This window comes from Dermacentor variabilis, chromosome 6 (genome assembly GCF_050947875.1).
Source record: "Dermacentor variabilis isolate Ectoservices chromosome 6, ASM5094787v1, whole genome shotgun sequence".
In the NCBI taxonomy this organism is placed as follows: Eukaryota; Metazoa; Arthropoda; class Arachnida; order Ixodida; family Ixodidae; genus Dermacentor; species Dermacentor variabilis.
Window position 1 is genome coordinate 90,006,311 of NC_134573.1, and position 12,973 is coordinate 90,019,283.

A 12,973-nucleotide genomic window follows, 5' to 3' on the forward strand; every position below is an offset into this window, starting at 1 on the left:
CGGAAAATTGCTGCTTCGTCGGCGACACCTGGCGATGCTGAGCTTAACCAAAATATGGTTTCATTGTTTCCTACGGTTCATGATGTTCCTTGGCACAAATAACAGCTGTATCAAAATGATTATCGTATCCGACAGGGCTAGCTGGAGAAAAAGTTTACCGTGATACTGATGCAAGAGACTTGGCGGGATAAGTGTCTTAAATACACATACAACGTACTACAGCGGATTATTTGAATGCGATATGATGTTTTTCTATTTGCGTCTGAAGGCGCTTTGATGAATTTGTGCATTCCTTACTACATAGGCGCACTGAAAAGGCCGCTGCAAACTTCAAATTAAAAAATATATGGGGTTTTACATGCCAATACCACGAATTTTTTAATTGGGTGATTGCTCTGTTCCATCTAACTATCGTCCTATCTCATTAACTAGCAACATATGTGAACTTCTCGAGCACGTCATACATAAGCCATATATACCTAGAAGACCATGATATCATTTTAAAGTACCAGCATGGTTTTCGCAGGGGTTATTCGTACGATACTCAACTCGCCGGATTTACTAACGATATACTTTCCGCATCGAACGAAGGATTCCAAGTTGACGCAGTGCTTCTTGACTTCTCTAAAGCTTTTGATCACGTTCCTCATCACAGGCTTCTAATCAAATTAACACTTAAATGTTCACCCAAACGTTCTTGCATGGATTAAAGATTTGCTCTCCAACAGACAACAATTCACCTGTGCTAATGGCTGTAACTCTTCTTCTGTTCCTTTAACATCTGGAGTCTCCCAGGGCAGCGCACTTTGTCCCCTACTTTTCTTAATTTTTACTAATGATCTACCTAAATGTATCTCATCTCGAATTCGTTTATTTGCAGATGATTGTGTTATATATCGTAATATTATTAATGACGCTGACCGCCTTTTCCTACAAACTGATCTTGATGCGGTGACTGCTTGGTGCTCCTCGTGGCTAATGTCTTTAAACACGTCTAAAACCAAGATAATGTCATTTACCAACCATTCCACTCGACTTCCTACCGCCTACTTTCTTAATAATGCTAGTGTAGAACTTGTGCCAACTTACAAGTATATTGGCCTTCATATTCAGTGTGATTTCACTTGGCATTACCATATTAACACCGCCTTAGCATCAGCTAACCGAGCATTCGGTCTTCTTAAGCGTAACCTCAAGCACGCACCTTCACACTCAAAAAAACTTGCTTATATCACGCTGATCCGCCCAAAAATTGAATATGCTTCTGCCATATGGGAAGTCTGTGCCTACGAGTTTATAGTAGGCATTGCATTTGGGGCGTACCATCCACTGGATTGGCGTCTCATTTTCTACGTGTATAGGTAGACGTTTCCAAAGGAGTTTCCCAAGTTTTAATAGTTTCGTAATCGCCCCCCGATCCAGCTTCAGATTGTGCATTGGTAGGTTGGTCCGTGCTCCGGGGACTAAACGGGTAATATACAGGATGTTTCAGCTAACCCGGGCAGCGCTTTAAAAAAATGACATGACACGTAGCACAATTCTACTTCTTGCGTTAGATTACAATTAGGGCAGACACTATTTGCCCCCCTCCCCCCCCCCCCAGAAAAAAAAATAGGGAAGTGAATATTTCACAACGCAACCAAATTTTGCTGGTTAGCTTTTAAACTACTTCCTTTACGCCGCATATTGCAATTTACGAATTGTAGCTGGTGACATTTAAAGTCATATCAACTCGCACCAATTCTAGGGACAACACCAGTTTCAAGATATGCATTCCCATATTGGTGACAAAAGAGAGAGAGAGCAAGGACAGGAAAGGCAGGGAGGTCAGCCAGACGTGCACCCGGTTTTCTACCCTACACTGGGCGTGGGAGAAAGGGGAACAGAAAGAGGAAAAAGGGAGAGAGTAAGCACTGGGTGCATGTGGGAGAATGCATAGGGACACTATAAACGGTCTCTTAAGCCGGTGCACTTCAAGTATTGTGCTAGTGCACAAATCGCTTTTCGTGCCAGTGATGGGTGTGGCCACGGTCCGAGTATCTTTGACTCGGAGAATGGTCTTGAGTCCAGTCGCTTTAAAGTTTGGTGACAAAATGCACTGGTGTTCTAGCAGCGTTCGAGTTATGGTGCAGAAAAAGGTATTTTGTTAAAAATGCAAGCGAAACAACAGCTCATTTTTACGGCAATCTGAAAACTGGTGCTAGTTGCTGAACACGTTTCAAGTATAGGTGTGCCTTAAGAAATCGCTGTTTCTTATTAGTACAGCGCAGCACGAGCACTAAATTAATTAGTTCAAAAGTAAATAAGTGGCAATTTTGTTGATTACTCAATGATGTGTACTGATTTCCAGTGTAAGCGATGTGTAGCGCTTCGAGTACTCCAGCTCAATACGCAGACTTTCGCAAAACACCACCCATGATTTCTGAAAGAGCTGTTAAAGTAACACGCCCATTAGGGAAGATATTCAGGCAGAGCTGTATGCGCCGTTGATGATGACCTTGCACCGTGACGCAGCAAAGTGTCTCTGAACTAAAATGGCATGCCCGAGCACATTAGCCAGAAGAGGAATTTCAATATGTGCTCGAAACTGTGTCGCAAACATTGCTCATCGTCTGCGTTTGGCACTAGCACTTGTCATACGGCAGCTGAAGTGCTTGTTTGCGTTCTAATGAGAAGGGGTTACCTCGCGTGGCTTGTGAAGCGCAGCCACGTTTTAGTGCGAGTGTACTTTTCGCACTTGGTGTGAGACACGATTTCAAAGCCGCGTTGTCCCGAGGCCAATTTGCCAGGACCGCAAACCACTAATCGTTTTATAAAAAGTGATAACGACCCAAGAATAAGGATTTGCACTTTTGCAACGGAGCAGACGCCAGTTCCTGCCTATGGAAGACGATGGGACATGTGGGGCCCTCTCATCTTGTGCGCCGTTAGACGCAGCTCTTTCTTTGCCAGCCTCCGTCCACCTCCTGCATACCAATTCCCGATGCATTGTGGTCTCAAGCGTAAGTTTATTGATATATATTTCCTGAACGAATAACAATGGCTCGTTGCCTCTCAAAATATTTTACATGGACATATCCGTTTCTTGTTACCTTGGCAACCAGATCATGCAGCTTTATCTCCACGAACATGGAAAGCGGTGTACTTTCAGATGCACTACAGGGAACCGTGAAGAAAGACTTTCCGTTAGACCCAAATGTAATTAGGCTTACGTCGGACGTCACCGGAATACCGTTGAGGATCTTCAGGCCGAAGTTAATAGAGTGGACAACCACATTCTCGGCCGTCACGTATGCTCAATTCACCGTGACATTGCCCTCTCTCCATCTGGAGCCTTACGCGGAAACATTTGCCATCAGTTCAAAGGAAAACAAAAAAAGAAACGGTCAAAGCACAAATGACAGCCCTCCTGCAGTGCTTTAATCAGACACTCAGTCGTGCTCCGTCTCCTTCAGCTTTTATTTTCACGTTCTCGTTCCTCTGCATGGCCACTGTTTTCGACAGACGACACTTGAAACGGAGCCGCCTGCCTCTCCGTGCAACCTCGGCGCACGACAGCTAGGCTTCCTAGATTCCTGGAGTCGCGGTACCGGAACCACCGAACATCCCGCAAATTGGTACAGACAGCCGCAGCCGCGCTAACTTTTGGCGGACATTCTAGCTTCCCTAAATCCTCAAGAGCGCACGCAGTCCTCCGAGAAGAGCGAGCTTGATTGCGGCCCGAAGGAAACACATATAGACAGATGCCACGCGCTGCACTGCCTTCGCGCACCCCCCCCCCCACCCTTTTCCTTCCGTCTTCGGCGTTTCCCCCTTTCCGCTCCCTCCATTTGCAGAGACAGGGCCAGAGCCCCGCGGATGTGTCTGTGTTGCTTTGCGGCGAAGTAACTCCCGACGGGAGTTGGGTCAACGGCAACAGCCGGCCGCCACGGCGAGCCAATTTCCATTTCGCGAGTGGTACCGCACGAACTCCCCTAGGCACGAGATGGTGAGACCTTTCCCGGTCTTCTTCCCATTGGCTGCGCAATTTACCGCACCCTTCCTCCCGACGAAAAAAGAAAATGCCGCCGATGGTTGCGAGGGGAAGCGAAAGGAAGAAGGCCCGCTGCGGCGCATCGATTCCACCGGGCCGCAGCTCCCACGACTGCCTAGGTTCAATACGGTCGACGCTGTCTCGCCCTTCGCGGCCGGCATCCAACACACTATAGCGGCCGTGCATCCGTTCCTTTTCGCCTCTTCCCGACACGCCGGGGCTCAATTGCACCTCTATTGGAGGCGAAAGATGCTACGGGCTGCGCCACCATCTCTCCCTTTTTGCTCTCCCAAGACGGAGCGCTTTTGTATACGCGTCAGCCTGCGCCGCGTGTGGGCGGTTCGGTTTCCCACCCTTTTCTGTCGTGGCTCCATATAACGGCGAAACCCGACATCGCGTAACTATAGAGCTGCGAATGGAGACTGCATAAGACACTTTTCTAGAATTGATGGAGCGCCTATAGGGGGAAAGCCCGAAGTAAAAGTGACAGCAGCGAAGAACTGGAGCTTCGTGCTGGCTTTTCTTTTTTTTCCTTTGTTAGTTTGTTTGTTTTGTTGCCTGTGCTCTTGCCTCTCTGCGCTGTCAATTGTAGCGGCGCTGAGCCAAATGACGAGTCGCGGTTCCAAGTGTAGATAGGATTACGCTATATAACACGTTCGCGTTATCGAGCTACTACTTCCGCATGCACGGCTAACGTGTATCTAGAGAGGTAGTGCCATGGATACTGCCAACACCCATGCTTAGCCGTCAGCGGGTTCAGGAGCATCGGCACTGCCAAGGAGGAAGAGGAGGAGAAGTAGATTTTAATGAAGAGAAAGGAGGAGAGGTCGGCCTGGACAGCGTGTCTCTAGCCTGCTGCTCCTCACTGGGGAAAAGGGGAAGTGGGAAATACAAGGCAAGGTAAGTGGCAGCTGATTATGCTAAGGTGCAATGAGTTACTATATACACGTTGTCCAATATGCGGATGAGCACTGTAGACACAATACACGCAAGACTAACCTTGTCCATACAAAAATGTTATCGCGCAAACGCATTTCACATTGCCTGCACGTCTCGCAGGTTCTAGAGGTGATCGTCCAAACCAGTCTCACGCAGAAAGTTCAAGGGGGACTTTAGGGTACGTTGGGCACAGTCAACTCTTCTCCACGCGCCCAAAATCTTTTCTTCCGGAAAAGGGCGGGAGTCCAAGCAGTCAACTCTAGAGTTAAGTGTTCTTCGTTCGGCCTCATATTGAGGGCACACGCAAAGTGCTTGAACTATTGTCTCGGGAGTGGGACAGACGCTACAGTCAGGGTCCCGCGTTTGCGTAGAGCTAAGAGCCCGCGCGGCCTTGGGACAGCGCATTTGACACGCAGTCTGGAGTAAAAACACCTGATTCCTCTTGTCTAGACGATTACACTTTATAGGTTCTTGTTGTCATGTTCTTGTGCTGCATGTATATTTATCTAATAGGTCCACAGGAGACATCAAAGGCAGTTATGATTTTTTTTTCACTCAGAACATGCAGTACGCATGGTTAAATCGCTTGTATAAAGAAGGCCTCCTCGTTAAAGAAGATTTACTTGTTATTTCTTTCCTGCTAGTAACGTATCTGGACCAGTACTACGTATGTGTGCTCAATAGCCCTCAGTCGGATGTGGTTCGACGACGTGCCCGCGTAGTGGCTCTTCTCCACACGTTAGATTTTTTCAAACGTCCCGCTCTCCCCCTATGCAGCGGGAACGCTGGGCTTCCCCACCATAACAGCACAGCCCAACACTAGGTCCACTGCTGGTGAACAACATAAAACGCGTCAGCGGAACCAGACAGAAGAGCTCAGCACCATGACTAGGGATCCATTTGGACTAAGACAGCGCCGACTCCGACATACAGTCGTTCAGAAACAGCTTGTCCGTATCTCCTCTCTCTCGACGTAGTAGACCGCAATGTAGACTGTCGCAATGTGTCCCTAATGGTACACCATGGTTTCACCTGAAACATAGTTTTCAAAATGTGGCTGAGTTACAATGTAAGAGCATTCAGGGTTGACTACGGCCAGTGTCTGAAGTGCTCCACTCCTGCGTCTGCAGCGGACGCCCGTCATCAGCTTTGTATGCACCATAGGACAAGGACAGACCGCGAAAGTGTACTTAGGTGGGTGAAGTCTACAAGCGACCAACTTGAAGTCTACGAACGATGGCTCATAGACAACGCATTTTACGAGTTACGTTTTGCAGAATCTTCGTGAAACGGTTCTACATGATTACATGTATTTACGCGCCTACTTTATGCAGCGTGCGAACTCAAGTGAATGAGAAAAAGGGAATCCAGGGGCTCCAAAGTGCGTAGATCGTTTTTCATGATCACCGACGGAAGAAAAGAATCTCATAAAACAACTACCCTCCCCCTCCCGCAGTACAGCTCAGTGGCCGTGACGCTATTGGCGGCGAGGAGTTACGGAGTCGCCATCTGTCGGAAGCGCCAGCCTGGTGTAGTATGAGGGATCACGCGGCGCGCTCCTCATAGGTTTCGCTTACGGTGCTCAATAAAAGACCACGCGGCCGCCCTCCTGGACATTTATGTAGGTACTCTCAAAACGAGGGAAGTTTTTGACTGTCGATATAATAATTTTCGGCAAATTTAAAGCACAGAGTCGTTTACAGACGCTATCTCTTTACCGAATACGTACCACGAACGCAACTACGCGCGGTCGCAGCGATGGAGTCTCCCAAACCGGCTTCTTGCGTGAAAGATAGGCAAACGCTGAAAGTAAACTATGTGAAATGTGTTCTTATAGTAGGCTGTCTGTAAAACCAAATGGAGCATAACAGAATGAAGCCTCAATGCAGCTATCGCACGAGTTCGCAGCGACCGACTGCGCGTCTGCATGCATGTCCGCGCACAATGTTTTGCTTTCGCTGTGAGCGCGTTTTCGCACCGTGCCGTGAGCTTTAGGCCGCAGCATATGAAAATTTGACAGCACACTAGCAGCCACTGTTGCATGTAAGGTGTCAGAACTGTTCAAAAATAATTTCGTTATAGAGACTTCGACGCCTACGGCGACTGTGATGTGCCGTCGCGACGATTCAATCTTTCTTTGTTTTCTACGTTCTTGGACAATTAATTATTATTTTTCAAGTTGCGTCGCACTGTATTTTTATCGGTCTTCTCAGCGTGCGATTTCCCTCTGCTTCTTTTTTGCAAGCCAGTGCATTAATTCATAACACAAACATGACCATATGCCATGCCTTGTTTAAATGTGCGCCTTAGCGCTCCATTTCCGTTCCAGTGAACTTGCCAGTATCTAGCATCAACGAGTTCATAGACCAAACCGTCATGACATTAGCCGGGCAACGGGCGCGAGCGAGCGTCTCAGTGCGCGTTTTCTGCTACTCGCTGAACATCGCAGTCCCGGCGGCGTAGCAGAAATCTTCCTCGCGTCTGGGCTTGCCGCTCACCCGAGTTGTAGACGATGGCAGTCTGCCGGTTCTAAGTTTCGCCAGCCAAGCTTCACGCAGCTCCTTGTCCTGCGGTTACGTGTCAATAAGGCTGACACCGGGCTCCGTTGCGTACGTCCGGCACTGCGGCACCGAGCAGTAGCCAACCATGCTGCACGCCTCCATAGGCAGCCACTACCTATTATAGTGAGTGTAGTCCTTTCAGATGTTGTGAAGTAGACACCCAAGGCGGGAAAGCCTCATCACTTAATCAGAACCGCAGCGCAGGTGGGACTTTAAACTTTCGTTTTCAGGTTGCTTCGGCGCTTCCGAAGCAGACGACGTGGCTGCTGTGTCCACGTGATCCCTCATGCCACGTCACGCCGACGGTGGCGCCAGCCTTTCCAGTGGTGGAGCTCGCCGCGAATACTGCTCACCGCGAGGTCACGTGCTGTGACCCGGCCGCGGCAGCCGCATTTTCTATGAGGCCTAAATGCAAAAACACATTCGTGTACACAAATTTAAGGTCACGTCAAAGAACCGCAGGCGGTCAAAATGATTCCGGAGTCCCCCTATATCACGTACCTCATAATCAGATCATGGTTTGGCACGTACAACTTCCGATTTTTTTTAAACTTTCATCGAAATGCGACCGCCACGGCCAGGATCTAACGCGTGATCTTGATCTTAGCAGCGCCACGCCATTGCCACCAAGCTATGTCGGTGTGTCGTGCCCTTCTTTTATTTTTTGTACTGTTTTCTACGGCGTACAATCCGCACGCCTAAATGTCGCTAACAATATGTCGCCTTGAGGCTAAGTTCTAAACTACATCAACCGCGGACAACAGCGCAGAGGTACAAGCTTACAGCTTGTACCTCTGCGCTTACAGAGCTTATTCTCCGGATCCACCTGTGCTATAGACCTTGCCACAATATATATATATATATATATATATATATATATATATATATATATATATATATATATATGTATATGTGGACTTTTCAGTGAGACCGCGTTCACCTTTCCAGTAGAGCAAACGTCACTTAACAATTATTTCAGTAACAATGCTATCTAGAGTCAGGACCGACACATGTTACAACACGCAAGGCATATGTACCCTGTTGATATGCGACTGTCATTCGGAGCCGGGATGATTTTTGTGTTTCTTGCCTGTCTGCGTTTATTTGCGCTGCAACGAAGATACACTGTGCCTGCCACTTGGTGAAACTTCCTTCTCATATTCATCCTTTTTGTCGCTGCGAAGGCCTTCAGAATCACACCGTAATGCTCTCTCCTAACCGTGTGTGTATATATATATATATATATATATATATATATATATATATATATATATATATATATGGTGACTCCTCGCACATGAGGGTTTGGAATAAGTCAAATAGTTATCTAGAGGGGAGAGGCGAGCTGCATTCATTAACGTGTGAAGGAATTTTAGGCTTTCAAGTTTGCGACGCTCTGCAAGAGGAGTGAGACCAAGTAGAGGAAGAGAGTTAGACGGCAAAAATTCCCTTTCATATCTCCTACAAACAAAACGCACTGCCTTTTTTTGCACTGATTCTAGTTGTTTGACGTCGCAATGTTTGTATGAATCCCATACAATTCAGCCATATTCGAGGATAGGGTAAATGAGGGTTTTATATGTAATAAGTTTTGTTTCTCGAGGAGCAAGAGTACGATGTAAGTAACCTAGTCTTTTAAGGGCCTCGTTACATTTGACATCGATGTGTTTCGACTATGACAAATCGTGTGTTAGTAGGATACCTAAATATTTGTATTCGAAGACTCTATTTAAAGCAATACAGTTAAAGGCTTCCACAAAGAAGGAAGGGGATGAGCGTCGTGTAAAGGACATGGAGACAGTTTTGGAAAAGTCGATATTCATTTGCCACGCTTTGGACCAGTTACAGAAGTCAGCAAAGTAACTGTTAAGGACAACACGATCAGTAAGAGATTTAATTGTATGATATAAAACCCAATCATCTGCAAACAGCCGTATTTTAACTGAGGTGTGTAGGGGGAGATCATTAATATACACCAGGGATAAAAGAGGGCCCAGTACTGAGCCTTGGAAAACCCCTAATGAAATAGGCATCAAGGGTGAGTTAGTAGAGTTGATACATACACATTGCGAACGCTGAGAAAGAAAGTCCCATATCCTGCCAACCAAAGATGCATTCTTTAGTATAGCGACCAGCTTGTGCATAAGTTTAAGGTGTGAGACAGTGTCGAAGGCCTTTGGCAAGTCTATAAAAACAGCATCAATCTGGTCACCTATATCTGAAGAACTGCTGATATCGTGAACGAATTGTGTCAGTTGCATTATAGCGCTAAGGCCACGTCTAAAACCATGCTGGAAACTGCATAAAATTTTTAGTTTCAAGAAATGTCATAATATGTTTAAAGATAATGCGTTCGAGTAATTTACATGAGTGCTGTGAAGGACATTGACCTATAGTTAGATAACAATTGAACGTTGCCCGACTTAAATAAGGGCAAAATTGCAGCAAGTTTCCACGAGGCTGGAACGGTGGCAGTTGAGAGAGATTTTCTAAAGATAATTGTTAGATATCTGCTGCACCAAAGAGAGTATCGAATGAGGAAAAACAGTCGGGATACCGCCAGGACCACACGACTTCTTGATGTCTAAGCTTAGGATTAAGTTAAGCACACCCCCAGTAGACAGTGATATATCGTCGATCGAAGGGTGTAGTTCGGAATGAAAAACAGGGGTTACAGAGTTATCAGTCGTAAAGACAGAGTGGAAGTAGGTGTCAAAAGAAGAAGCTATTTTTTGCTAATCAGAAACTGCAACATTGTTAATTAGTAACGTGTCCAAGGATGACCTAGGTGGTAGGATAGCTTTCCAAAATATTGGGGGATTAGCCAGTATTAATTTCGGCAATGTTACTTTGTAATAAAATTATTTTGCAGCAACGATTTTAGAACAGAGTTCGTTTTTAGCGCTATGGAATTCGATGAATTTTGTTGAGTCACCCGAGCGTTTCGACCGACGTATTCCGCCACACGACTTGATAAATGCAAAAGCGCCCTAGTCATCCAAGGAATTTCAGTGTTTGTTTTCTTTGTTTTTGAAGGAATAAAAAGGTTGATACACTTACTGACAGGATTTCCGAAGAAGCTTGTCAAGGTATTAGTATCCCTAGTGGTACTTATTAGTTCAAACTCATGAAAAGAATCCCATAGGGCGTCCGTTATTGCCAAATCATCCGCGCCGTTAAAGTCAGGAAATGAGCGGTAGATACAGCGGGATTTAGGGACGATGCCATGAACTGAAATTAACACAGCATTGTGCTCAGATATTCCATCAATAACATCGCATTCGTAACCAGTATGAAAAAGAGATGTAGTAAGCAAGACAAGATCAAGGACGGAAGTTGGCCGAGTGAAATCATGAACAATCTGGTGCATGTGCAATGAAATGCACCTGCACCAAATGCAACCTGGTGCAATGAAATGTGGACCAAGTCCCACCCGATAGCTACTTCGTGTCCCCTTACTTTCATAGAAGACCAATCAACACCAGGAACATTAAAATCGCCTAGGCAGATAACGTTGGATGAAGAAGTAGTATGACTATACAAAAATTCGCATAGATTGTGTAAATGCTCAATACTAGAACTAGGGGGACCGTAAACGACCCCTATAATTAAAGACATATTTTCGAGTAGAACTTTACAACACAAAGACTCAGTATCAGCTGGGGCAAAGAGTAGAGAAAAGTGAAGGTGAGATTGAAGAAATAGAGCAACACCGCAGTCTCTCCCGAATTTTCTGTCACGCCGAATCATATTGAAACCGGGGGGGAGGGGGGGGGGTTACCTCAGAATCATGTACACCATCATGTCACCAGGTCTCAGTAACACCGATAATATGTGCCGAGTAAGACGAAACCAAGGAAAGAAATTTATAGAAATTGCTGACAAGGCTTCTTACATTAACGTTTAAAATGGAAAGTTTATTGCCAGTACCATGAAGTCAAGGGGATTTGGTCCTAGCAAGTGTTTCGGCGGGTTTAGTTGAGCCAGCAGATGATTTGACGAGAGTATTGGATGGGCTATCCCAACCGTACCGTACACTGTCTATAAATACATGATCAAATCAAAGTTGGACAGATGAGCCACTATCCCTATGAGAGCAGGATTCTTCCCAGGGCTTCTTGCAAATATTGCGAACATGTGGCGAGGAGTCCTCTGAAACACGAAAACAAGTGTTTTTATGCTTATAGCAATTCGTCCTGAAAACCTTATCCTTATCCTGAAAATCAAGGTTGAAAATCAAGGTTGATATAACGACAGCGGCTCGATGTCTTACTCACGGTGCAGGTATAGGTTTCTGTCTGTGGGAAATTGTAGTGTTTTAAGGCGACTTCTGCAAAGGAAAGCCGATTCCGATTTGCGTGGTGATGACACCTGACACAGGCGCCACGAATGCTGAATAAACTATGACTTCCACGCTAGATCCCCAAAGCAGAAGCTGCGATCTTCGAAACCAAGCCTATTTCACATTCCACGTGTTGTCGCTGCTTGCATCACCAGAAGCTGACAGTACTTTTCAGTTCAGGAAACGGGAAACGGTGTCCCCGAAACACTGAGTGACTTTGTGCGAAAATAAAGTTTCATTTTCTCTACTTCGGTCCGACATTTCGCGAGGCGTGGGCAAGATCTTCCGCTGTGTTTGCGTCTGTTGACAAGCATTCCTAGCGATGCCATTCTTTCTCCTCAGCCCTGCAAATTTACGATCATGCTGCGTTTCTTTCGCTTTTTTTCAAAGTGCCTGCTCTTTCTTTCCCGTTTTCCTCCTCTCACTGCTAGCATTGACAGCTAGAGAAGGTCGTATTTTATATTTAACTCAACTAAGTGGTGAGGGAGAGAATAACGGTTGCACATTTATCTCCCGAAATTAATTTACTTTCCGCCCTTCCCGTGAGCGTACGTCGCTGGCATACGTTAATCCATAGCCTGTCCGCTTTCTTCCTCTTTTTTTTGTATATTTCTCACTGCGTTGCGTTGTTATTTCTGTTGTTGCCCCTAGCGTTTCTGTTGCTATTGCAGCGGCTGCTCCAGCTCCTGATTCTCGTGCTGATATTGTCATTGCTGCTGCTTTAAAGCGAATAGCTTTACACGACTCTTTCGCCTGGGTTTCTTGGTGGTGGGGCTTTCAGCACCGAATCAAAGGCGCCGATGCAAAGGGCACGCGTTCTTGTTCAACCGACTTGCGTGGTGCGTTCAACGCCGGAGGCGGACTATTACAGATCTTTCAGGCCACGTGCTTCCACGCGAGAGCTTTGGGGTGTCCGCAGGTAGAGAGAGAGAGGGAGAGGGAGAGAGAGCGAGAAGGGTCTATGGAGAAAGACAGAAGGGTTTAGAGAGAGAGATAGAGCAGGGCTTAGAGAGAAAGAGAGAAGGATTTAGAGAGAAAGAGAGAGAGACAGGACACGTATGAGGAATTGGCTTATATGTGTAGTCTTCTATACTACTG